Here is a 12,725-nt window from a genome sequence, read left to right as displayed (position 1 = left end):
CATAAAATTCTGCAATTTCATAAGATTTTTGTTTTTGTTTTGTTTTTGTTTTATTTCCATTCCTTGTTTCTTTGCTTGACAAACTGGGTGTGTCTATATTTCTGAAAAAGTCAGTAAACTCCTTGGCAAAAGCAGTTAAAAAAATAAAGGAAGATGAAAGAAAAACCCACAGAAGGTAGTAAGGTCTCTTCAATGTTCAGAATAACAACATGTGTACATTATAATGAGTTATATTTTTATCCTCTAAGTAGAGCAAACAAAATATCCATTCAAAGTTTATTTGATGTTCATATGTATACATTATATATATTTTTATTCATTTGAACTTGTCAGATTTTTTTGAGAACTTACTGTAACATGGTGATGTGTTATTTGTGACCTCCAACATCACTTTCAGCTCTACTCTAAGATCCTATTTTTTAATATTTGGCAAATCTAATGATTTCTGTCTCTGGAAGTACTAAGAGAAAAAAAGACATTGCCCTAGTTTTCAAGTAATTTGCAAACATATAGGTGGAATAAGATATATAGTACTGAAAACTTTTATATGGTGTATAACAGGAACCGAAGGGAGAGAAGTAAGTACCTTTCTCTTTTATTTGTGCATTTTCAAAAAAAAGCATTGTTAACAATAACTAAAGCTATATCAGAATGGGCACAACATTCTCTTCTGTCAGCAATATTATATTCAAATTCTTCATGAGGGTTCTTGGCTCAAATTTGGAACATTTTTCATTTTCCCAGAAAACTCCTGTTCTGAGGTCTTGCTTTTTTTAATTTTTGCAAGGCAATGGGGTTAAGTGGCTTGCCCAAGGTCACACAGCTAGGTATTTATTAAGTGTCTAAGGCTGGATTTGAACTTAGGTAGTCCTGACTCCAGGGCTAGTGCTCTATCCACTGTGCCACCTAGCTGCCCCCGATATTCTGAGGTCTTTTACAGAACAGATATGACCCTTAATTCTTGAATTATAGGTCTGGAAAGGAACAATCTACGGCTGACCCTTGAAAACTTCAATGTCCTCAAACTTGGGCATGTTGGTTCATTTTATGTTTATGATCTAGGACAAATCTAGCTGAGTTTGAAGAGAGATATTGATTTGTTGACCATAGAGAGATCAATATTTTTACCTAGAGCGATCCTAGAAAACCAGCCATCAAGTTATTTATTGAGTGACTGTGATCACTGTGTCTATGCCATTGATATTTTAAACCTTTGAAACTTTATCTTTCTATCCTTCTGTCAGACATAAGAAAATCTATTTCCTGAATACTTTATATTTTCCATTATGTTCTAAGTCTGCTTCCCTTTCATAACTGTGGTGATTGGGACATAATTATTTTTAGCACTTTGTTTGTTTTCCAATTATGTACAATAGTAATATGTGCCCATCATTGTTTGCAAGACTCTGAATTCTACAGTTTCACCCCCCACGTCCTTCCCATCTGTCATTCTCTACATTGTTTGTATGCCATACATTGATGTAAATTGAATGTTATAAGAGTAAAAATAAGAATAAACATTACACCCCCTCCCAAGAAGATGAGAAACCTCAAGAAAAAAAGAGATAGATAGATAGATAGAGAGAGAGAGAGAGAGAGAGAGAGAGAGAAAATTTGTACTTCAGTCTGTGTTCAGATTTCAATGACTGTCTGTAGGGTGAGTTACTTTCTTTATCATAAGTCCACCAGAGACTTCAATATTTTTCCCTCAGTTGCTATTACTAGCTATTACTTGATCTCTCCCCACTCTTATTTATTCTATTCTCTCTTTTCTTTCATCCTGGCCCTGTCCAAAAGTTTGTTGAATCTGAGTACCCTCCCCCTCAATCTTGCCTCTCTTCTATCACCTATTCTCCCCTCCCCACCCATTCTCCCTCATCTAGTCCCTTTCCTCCCATCCTTCTCCAGGGCAAGGCAGATTTCCTCACCCTATTAAGTGTGTATGTCATTTCCTCCCTAAGCCATTTCCGATGAGATTCAAGGCTCACTCATTCCCCCTTGCCTCCCCCACCATTCCATTGAAAAAGCTTTTTCTTGACTCTTATGCAAAATCTCTCAGCTTCTTCTTAATCTCCTTTTCCTTCCTCCCAGTACTTTCCCCCATCACCCATTGACTCTATTCCTTTACCACATCATAGCATTATATTCTGCTCCCTCCTATGTCCTGTCTATATATGCTCCTTCTAACAGCTCTATAAATGAGAAAGTTCAGATGAGTCGTCAATATTTTCTTCCCATGCAGGAATACAAACAGTAAAACATCATCAAGTTCCTTATAGTTAGTGGGACATAATATTTTACAATTTGGCAATCTATTTTTAAAACTTCATTCGCTTCACTTGAGTCTCAAAGTTCTTTGCCCTTCTGGAACTTTTATGGGAGTGCTTTGGGTAGAATTCCAACTCTGCCACTGAGCGGAAGTCACAGTATCTCTAAGAATTCATTTCCTTACTTTATCCTTAAGTAAGGATATTAATTTGCTGTGTGCATAGCTTATTTCTGTGTTCTCAAGTGTTTTCTCAGCAATTGTGCTTTCTATGGCTTTTTCAGAACCTGGTTGATTTCCTTCAACTTTTGATGGCTTCTCAAACTTCTAAAAATTCAGAGACTGACTCTCACAAAGGTAATTTGGGAATGAGGCTTGTTACAAGTTGGAATCTTGAAGGCCTTATCTGTGGAAGCATGAAAATTTTTTAATTTGAGTAGAAGATATAACAAATGGCAATAACAATGTTAATGAGTACAATGATGTTACATGTTTTTAAAATTTGTAGAGCACCTTACATAAATCATTTCATTTAATCTCCATAACAATTATATGTAATAGGTCTCATATTATTTATATTTAAGAGATGAGAAAACTAAGGCTGAGAGAGTTTAGATAACTTCCACAGGATAACTGCTAATAAAACTTTGAAGCAGGATCTGAAATCAGATCTGCCAGTGGTATTTGATATATGGTGAGATCCTTGACATAGGTATGATGAACTAAGTGGAGACAAAGAGCAAAGATATATTTGTATTTGTCTTGATCAAGTTAATGATAGTGACAAAATACTCACTTACAACAGTGAGGCATAGAGAGGGCAAAACTACAATTTTGTCCAGAGAAAATCTGTGCTCTTATCCTAATGGTGCTACTAAGTACTTGTGTGACCTTGGGTACATCACTTTACTTGCTCAGACTTGCTTGTCATAGGTAAAAGTCAGGCCTTTGACCAGATGATGTCTCTATTCTCTGGTCTTGACCGTGCTTAGCTGGCTGAGGATCTAGAGGGAACAGTGGACAGAATACTAGACATGGAGTCAGGAAGACATTTCTCTGTTTTCAATTCTGACCTCAAACATTTATTACATATTTATAATGGTGGGCAAGTCATTTAACTTGGTTTGCTTTGGTTTCCTCATCTGTAAAATGAAAAAAGGAAAAGGAAATACAAACCAAATGCAGTATCTTTTCTAAGGTAACCCAAACTGGGTAACAAAGTTGGACATAATTGAAATAACCGAGCAACAGCAACATAGGAAAGAAAAAAACTGATACAAATATGTAAGTTTCTCTTGCAATATAAAACTTTTGGCAGACTTCTCAAACTGTTTTTTAATTAGTAATATTTCCATTTAATTTTAAGTAGTGTATAGACTCTCCTATGCTGTATCTAAAGATTTGTATAAGAACAGCATATTTTAAGGGAAGGGGCATCTGAATTTTGGAGTCCTAAGGCCAGATTCTAGTGACAGCTTTAGCCACTTGCTAGCTCAGTGACTTAGGAACAGTCATCATACTGCTCTGCACCTCTGTAGCCTGATCTGAAAAATGGGGAAAAATATTCTTGCACTAGCAAGTTCATAGACTTCTTATTGTCTTCAAATGATATAGTATAGGTAAAATATAAACACTAGGTCCTATGTCAAATATAATCAATGTTCTGGTCACTTTTCCTCCATGGAGTCCATCAAAATAAGATGTAATTGTGTGCTATAGAAAGAGCCTGGTCTCTGAAGTCTAAGGATCTGATTTTGAATCCAAATTCTCTCACCTGTAAGACTTTGGAAAAGTCACTTAATTTCTTTGGGCCTCAGCTTACTACATTTAAATGTCAGGAAGCTGGACTCACCTGGCTCTTGAGGTCTTCTCTAATTATAGTTCTGTGATTTCTCTTCACCCATCTCTTCTCCATATTTGCTTCACTGCATACAGAACTACCCTATCACAGTGACTTAATCCTCCTCTGGACTATTTTTAGAATCTTCTAATGTGTCTGTCCTATCACACAGTTTGTTAGAAAGAAGAAAGAATTCCTTGAAATGAAATGTCATTTTTATACATCCAGAAGCAACAACTGAAGATGAGGCATGTGTGTGGAAAGAATAGAACAGATATAGCAGAAATAATATTAAGCAGACCTGTTTAGACTTAACCTCTTTCCTGAATTATTATGTTAGATTTAGCTGGAAAATTCCTATCTTATGAATGAATGTATTTCAGATCTTTTCTAGGTATTCTGGAGAGAAGTAAATGCTTGACTTTTCAAAAGTCTTGTGATATGTCTGAATAATATAATAAAGGTATGAATATCTCCTTGGGCTCTATTTCAGATCTGAATGATGAGGAAGTCCTGGCCCAGGCCACAATATTTATTTTTGGTGGCTATGAAACCACTAGCTCAGTTCTTTCCTTTCTTTTTTTACAACCTGGCCACCCGTTCTGAGATCCAGGAGAAACTTCAGAAGGAAATAGATGAAGTTTTGCCGAACAAGGTGAGGTGAGTGAAACAGAACTTTTCCACTTCTCAAATTATTTGCTTTTCATTCATTTGTCTCATCTTCTAGTAAAACTTTGTCAAAATAAATTATACTGACTGTTTGCCCATTGTTGACAACAATCAAGCTTTGAAAAGACAAAGATACCACAGATTTATATGAAGTCCTGATTGCAGAAAAAGAAACATTTTAGGAACTAGTGTCAAACTTTTGCCCTAGAAAAATTCCATTTTTCCTTTGTTCACATATTCATTTCACAACCTTTCTGTCATTTAAAGGCATTCCTTTCTCCTCTCTTCTAATATTAAAGATCATTGTGACTTTGGGTTGACTCTTTACTTCTTGCTTCCTCTCTTCCCCCATCCCTTCATTCACAGTCTCTTTTATTATCACTTGATTGTCTTTCCCACTCTCCCTCTCATCTTCTCTTCTCAGATTCTCATTGAATCTCTCATGTGTCTTGTATCAATGATTATAAAGTTTACCTGGTCTTGAAAGGTCTACCCATGAATTTCCTTTTGGCACTGTCTCCATTACTCTTGAACCAAGTAGGATAATCACTATTGATGGGACAGCTAAATAGTCATTTACCTATGAAGTTAAAGAATAACCTTAAGGAAGTATTGAAATAGTTCCTTTAAGCAGTAATGAGTAGTGAAGCTATGCTGATTGCAGCAGAAAGGAAGAGATTCATGAACTCTTTGGATCTCATTGACCACTTAACTAACCAAACCTGAGCCCCTATATTGCTGCTGAGAACAAACTAAGAAACACTAAATGAATGGGGACAGATCGTGTTTCATCTTGGTTTGGGATCAGATCATTTTTGTACGTAACTTATTTTCTCTAGTATTTTGTAAGTTACAAGGATGTTTTATTTTTTTGGAGATAGGTGATGACTGCTAAATAAAGATTTCCTCATATTTCTTCTAAGCTTTTAATGTTCTCCAAGTTATATAGACGTGTCATAAAAGGATGATATGATCAGAATTGTCACTGTAAATTGATAACTGTGTATGTTATGTGTTGTGAGGGACACTGGGAAAGCCTTTCTGCCCTCACCCCAAGTATTTCTTATAAATTATATCATTGCAGATGCATCCCTTTAATTCTAATCTGTTGTGAAGTCCATGGGAGGTATAAAATACTAACATATTATGAAATACTACCAAAGCATCAAAATAATGATTGTAGGCTGAGAGTGAGGACATCTAGAGTCTGAATAGAAGAGAGTCAATTTTTGCAAGGATGAGTAAAGATGAGAAGAAGTGGAAACTGGGGAGAAAAAGAGACCAAAATGTCTCTTTTCAGGTTTTAAGGGTATGTATAGTAAACTTAACTGAAGTAAATTTTGTCAGCTATCCCTTTGTAGATATAGCTGACCCAGTTTGTTCCAAGATACAACTTGGAAGAACAGATGAAAAATATTCATCTTAGCACAACTTCCTTTCACTGAGCTCAAAAGTTTTGTTGTAGGCTCAGAAGGGTCCATTTTATGAAAACAAGCTCAGAGCTCAGAAGTTAAGAGTAAATTCATGAGCAAGTTGACTACTGCAGTGACTTCCAACATTCTGTAAATTCAGTAGTAAAAATATTTTATAGCTTTCTCCAGAAGGAATTACTGCCACATTTAGTAATCAGAAGTATAGTATAGAGTCATTTTGAGACCAAATGAATAAAGATATATGTGATTTGTCATTTTAGTACTTGGAACCTAGTACTTAGAACTGTTTGTTCTCTTCTCAGAAAGCAGTCACCTATGATGCCCTGGTACAGTTGGAGTACCTAGATATGGTGAAATGAAAATCTCAGGCTGTTTCCCATAGCTGGCAGGGTTGAAAGGGTTGCTAAGAAAACTATTGAGATCAATGGGCTAACAATCCCTGAAGGTGCAATATGCTGGTCCCAGCTTATGCCCTTCATCATGACCCAGAATACTGGCCAGAACCAGAAGAATTCCTCCCTGAAAGGTAAGCACACATTTTTTTTCTTTTTAAATTAGAGAAAATGTTTCTTCTCATCATGATCCATTGAGATAGTTTTGAGAGAATATTGACTGGGAGACTGGGTCCGGATTTGAACCCTGCTTTTGTGTCTTCCTTAGGTTGATGACTATACAATAAATTTGCATAATGCCATAGTAGCAATTTCAGTAGTTTGACTTTAGGCTTTTTAGATATTATATTAATGAGAGAAATGAGGCTTATATAAATCAAATAATTTGGCATTAAACCCATAGCTAAGTGTCATAAGTGGACTTTGAATACCATTGTTTTTTAGAATTCTGAAGTTGAAAAATGAGAGTTGAAACTAGATGCCACCTGAGATCCTTTACAGTTTTAAGTTTGATATCATTTATTTCTTTTTTATTTACAAATTTTAAGAGGATGTTTATTACAGATCAAGACTTGGAGATGAATGCAACCATTTTAAATAATTTTCCTGAATCATTTATTTGTAGATGTTGTAAAAGTCCTTAGCAGTGACTACACTTTTATAGGGCATATCAGACTTGTGGACATGGTTCAATACTCAGAGTCAGTAAGATATAAATTTAAGGCCCATTTTTTTATACAATTTAACTCTGTCTAAGGGCATTAAAGATTCCCATCTTCAATAGTGACTCTTTCAAACATTCCCTCTGCAAACCACCCATTGCTATTCCTCTTTCCATCTTTCAAGTACAAATACTATCTCATATTTTGCTAGAAAATCTAAGGCTATATCCAGTGAACTCCTTCTTTTCCATTCTTTTTCATTTTCCATCACTCAGATACCAAACTCCTTTATGCCTGTACTACATAATGAAGTAACCTTATTTCTTAGCAAGGGTAACCTTCCTGCTGGTTCAAGTGATCTGGTCTCTTCTAACAGATTGCCCCATCTATCATACCAGTTCTTATACTTATTTTCAATCTGAAGCAGTCTCCTGACTCATTTCATACTGTTTCCAAACCTGCCCATTTGACTGTTATCCTGAATAACCATTCACTTGATCCTTCACTCCCTGTTCTTATCTTATATCACTGCTGTCCTTTGTAGTCAACTGCCTCACAAAGTTTACAATACAATAAATACCTACAAAGGTTACATACATTAGTTGTCTTCACATTCTTTTCTTTTACCTTCATCTTTGAACTTAAAGAGTTACTTTAAGTCTTTTGTTGTTGCTTTCTTGTTGATTAGTCATGTCTGAATTTTCATCGCTTCATTTGGTGTTTTCTTTGCCATTTGCTTACTCAGCTCATTTTATAAATGAAGAAGCACATGCCCAGAATCACACACACAGCTAGCAAGTTTCTATTCTATTCTATTCTATTCTATTCTATTCTATTCTATTCTATTCTATTCTATTCTATTCTATTCTATTCTATTCTATTCTATTCTATGGATTATTCAAGAATAATTAATATATCTCCAATTGTTTAGAACTATGTTTGTGAGAAAAGTCTTTTTTAAATTATGTATTTCCAGGGGGTGGCTAGGTGGTGCCATAGATAGGGCACCATCCCTGGAGTCAGGAGGACCTGAGTTCAAATCCGACCTCAGACACTTAATAATTACCTAGTTGTGTGGCCTTGGGCAAGTCACTCAACCCTATTGCTTTGCAAAAAACCTGAAAAAAATTATGTATTTCTTGGAAGGTAGACTTGATTTGCTTTCAGATCATTTTGACTTCAGACTTAATTATTTTGTCACCCAGCAGATAAAAAACTTTATTCTAAATGAACTATTATTGCAATAAAAGAGCAAGTCTTATTTCTTATATGTCTTTGTAATCCAAAATTTAACAACTCTATAACATAAATAATATTGATATTAAAATAGGATGTTGATATTGAAATTCCTGCTTTTTAAGCCTCATTTAGAATTTTTTTAATGACAAATAAGGAATAGGGCCTCATGTTGGGAAAAAATTGTTCTGAAGACAGACAAGTGATGCTTCAGATAGTGTCACTGTTTTCTTACAGCAGATCTCTTGATGCCTGTTTTTGTCTCCTTCTTATTTTTTAATATTGATTTTTAAAATTTTATTTCCCAATTCTCTCCCTCCTTCTGGCCCATTTCCCACTCACTGAGAAGTCAATCAATATATATATATTAATTTTCCCCCTGATGTCATGATTATTACAATTCCATTTTAGTCTTGTGCAAAAAGGTAAGGGAAAAAAGTGAAAAAATATGTTTGTCTGTACTGAGAGTACATAATTTATCTCTGTGGAGGTATATATCATTTTTAACCACGATAACTTTGGAATTCATTTTAGATCACTGTATCAAGTAGAGTAGCTAAGTCTTTCAAGGTTGATTATTATTACAGTTTTCCTGTTATTGAGTAAATTGTTCTTCACTCTGTATCAGTTCATATAAATTGTCGCATTTTTTTCTGAAACAATCCCCTTTACCATTTCCCATAACACAATCACGCCACAATTAGTATATTCATCTTCCATTTGACAAGTATTCTTTCCATTTGCAATGTTTTTTGCCACCCCAAAAGGGCTGAGATATTGATTTTTCTCTGTACTTTGTTCTCCTCGGGGTTTAGATGTAGATATGATATAGTTGGGCCAAAATTTATAATTTTATTGCCTTTTGACCATCATTCCAAATTGTTCTCCAGAATGACTGGACCAGTTTTCAACTCTATGTCAGTGTTCTAGTGTAAAATTTTTTTCCCCACGTTGCATCCAGTGTCTTTCATTTTTTTTCCCCCGCCAGATTAGCTGATCTCATAGGAGTGAGATGGTACCTATGAGAGGTTGTAGTTTTAATTTTACTGATGATTTAATGGTCTGGAATATGTTTCCATGTGACTATCGATAGATTTGATTTCTTCTTAAAATTGTTTGTTCATGGACTTTTAACCTTTTGTATAGCTCTTATTTTTTTTTTTTTTTGCAAATCTGACTCAGTTCTTATGTATTTGAGAATTGAGACTTTTATCAGAAGAACTTGATATAAGCTTCTCTCCACTCTCACAGTTTTCTGCATTTCTTCAAATTTTGGCAGAATTGGTTTTGTTTTGTGCAAAACTTAAATTTTGTGCAACCAAAACCATCCATTTATTTCCTATGATTCTATTTCTTTTGGGGACATAAATTCTTCCCTTATCAATAGCTCTGAAAGATAATATTTTTCTAAGCTCCCCTAATTTGCTTATTATATCATCTTTTGTGCCTAAATTATGTACCTGTTTCCTTCTTTTTCTGGCCTTATAGTGTGAGATGTTTATATATACTTAGTTTCTGCTGGTCTCCTTTGCAGTTATCCCAGAAGTAGTTTTTTAGGTTTTTTGCTAGGCAATGGGGTTAAGTAGCTTGCCCAAGGCCACACAGCTAGGTAATTATTAAGTGTCTGAGACCGGATTTGAACTTAGGTACTCCTGATTCCAGGGTAGGTGCTTTATCCACTGTGTCACCTAGCTGCCCCGAGTATTTTTTTTTTTTTTTTGAATTGTGAGTTCTTGCTTCCAAAGTCTGAATCTTTTGGTTTATCAAAGAGTAGATTGTTGTGACCATTTTAGTTATGTGTATTGTGTACCTAATCTATGTCACTGATTAATCACTCCATTTATTATACAGTACCAGAATTGTGATATTTACTTTTTTTATAGTGCATTTGAAATTTAATAGTGCTATGTCACTTTACTTCATTTTTTCCTTCATTTTTGAACTTATTTCAGATTCATTTTGTTCCCCCCCATAATTATAAAATGAATATTTACTGGCTTTATTAGCATGGTACTAAATAATTAAATTTATTTGAGTAGTATTGTCATTTTTATTGTTGGTTTGGCCTATTCATGAACAATTAATATTTCTTTATTTGTGAGAAAAGTCTTTTCAAATTACCTATTTCTTGGAAGGTAGACTTTCAAGTATGTTATATCTTCTATAGTTATTTCAAATGAAAATTGTATTGCTACCTCTTCCTTAATGTTGATGATTTATGAGGATTTGTTTATATCCCACCATTTGGAAGTTATTTTGACTAGAATTTGATTCTCTTGGGCTCTCTGTCATCTATTTTTTTTTTTTTACGTTTTTGCAAGGCAATGGGGTTAAGTTGCTTGCCCAAGGCCACACAGCTAGGTAATTATTTAGTGTCTGAGGCTAGATTTGAACTCAGGTACTCCTGACTCCAGGGCCGTTGCTCTATCCACTGCTCCACCTAGCCGCCCCCATCTAATCATTTTCAAAGAATAATAGTTGCCTCTCTTCTTTTTCTCTTACAATTTCTTTAAGGTTTTTTCTTATCTGAATAATAATAATGATTATGGATATTCTTGCTTCACCTCTGATCTCATTAGGAAGAATTAGAGTCTATTACCATTATAGAAAATGCTTTTTCTTGATCCTAGATAGCTACTGCCTATCATTTTAAGAAAAAGCTCCATTTATTCTCATGCTATTCTAGGAATAAGTGATATATTTTGTCAAAAGACTTTTTGGGAGTTGTTGGCATAATCATATGAATTTATTTTGATAATTGATGTGATCAGTTATGATTTTCCTAATATTTAACCAGTCCCATATTCCTGTAATAATACATTCACATTACTTTGGGTAGAATTGTCACTTTTATTTGATTTGATCTATTCATGAGCCATTAATATTTTTCCTATTGTTAAGGGTTATTTTTATTTTTATGACAAGTTTTTATAATCATGTTTGTATAATTCCTTTATGTTTCTTGGCAGGTCGACTTCCAAGTATTTTGTATTTTCTGTAGTTATTTTAAATGAAAGTTATATTTCATTCCTATATATATTCCATAATATTTGTGATACATTACCATAGTCTTTCAAACATTTAAAATTTTGAATTAATATTCTTCAGGGAGATTTGACAAAAGTTTTCTTTCTCTGTTTTTACTCTCCCTGGTTTAAGTATAAAGTCTCTATTTGCATCACAAAAAGAATTTGGTAGGACTCATTCTTTAGTGACTTTTTGAGTTGATCTTTAAATATTTGCTGGACTTCACTTGTCAATCCATGTAATTATATGGATTTTTTTCTTAGTGAGCTTGCTTATGACTTGTTAAATTTCTCTTTCTGATTCAGGATCATTTAAGCATTTTATTTCCTCTTTCCTTAACCTGTGCGATTTATGTTTTTATTAATGTTCATCTAGTTTATGTGGATTTTCAGTTGTATTGGCATATAATTAAAAAAACTGCTCTTAATAACTGCTTTAATTTCATCTTCATTGGTAGCATATTTAACTTTTTAATTTTTAATACTGTAATTTGAGTTTATTTTTTAAAACATCAGATTAAGCAATAGTTGATCCATTGTATTTATTTTCATAAACCAGATTACATATTATTTTTAATCTAAATATTTTTACTTTAAAAATCGCTTCTTTGCTTTTTGTGATTCTGTTTTGTTATTCAAATGGAGATTTTGATTTTTTTTAGTTTTTATACCCAATTCATTGATTTGTAATTTCCCTTTTTTATTGCTCATAGGGAGTAGAGCTATAAAATTTCTCCTATGTATACTATTGGTTACATTCCATCAATTTTAAATGCTGTCTCATTGATGTCATTATATTTAATGGAAATGCTGATTGTTTCTATGATTTACTCCTTGAACTATTATTCTTGATGATTATATCATTTAGTTTTCAATCAATTTTAAATTTAAACTTCAAAAGCTTTTTGTTGAATTTAATTTTTTCACTGCATTATGGTCTCAAAAGAGTGCATTCAATATTTACTTTTTTATGCGTTTGTTCATGCAATACTTGTGAAGGTTCCATGTAAACTATATTATCCTTTATATTCCCATTTACAGTTCTTCAAATTTATATCATATTTAAGTTTTTTAAAAATTCTATTCATCGGGGCAGCTAGGTGGTATAGTGCATAAAGCACTGGCCTTGGAGTCAGGAGTACCTGGGTTCAAATCTGGTCTCAGACACTTAATAATTACCTAGCTGTGTGGCCTTGGGCAA

General features: G+C 33.8%; 1 pseudogene; it reads left to right on the top strand.

Annotated features, from left to right (window-relative positions):
• LOC141502388 (cytochrome P450 3A19-like) overlaps positions 1 to 12,725 on the top strand; it is a 61,909-nt pseudogene that overhangs the window by 30,244 nt on the left and 18,940 nt on the right.

Source organism: Macrotis lagotis, chromosome X (genome assembly GCF_037893015.1).
Source record: "Macrotis lagotis isolate mMagLag1 chromosome X, bilby.v1.9.chrom.fasta, whole genome shotgun sequence".
Taxonomy (NCBI): domain Eukaryota; kingdom Metazoa; phylum Chordata; class Mammalia; order Peramelemorphia; family Peramelidae; genus Macrotis; species Macrotis lagotis.
This window is presented reverse-complemented; position numbering and strand designations above follow the sequence as displayed.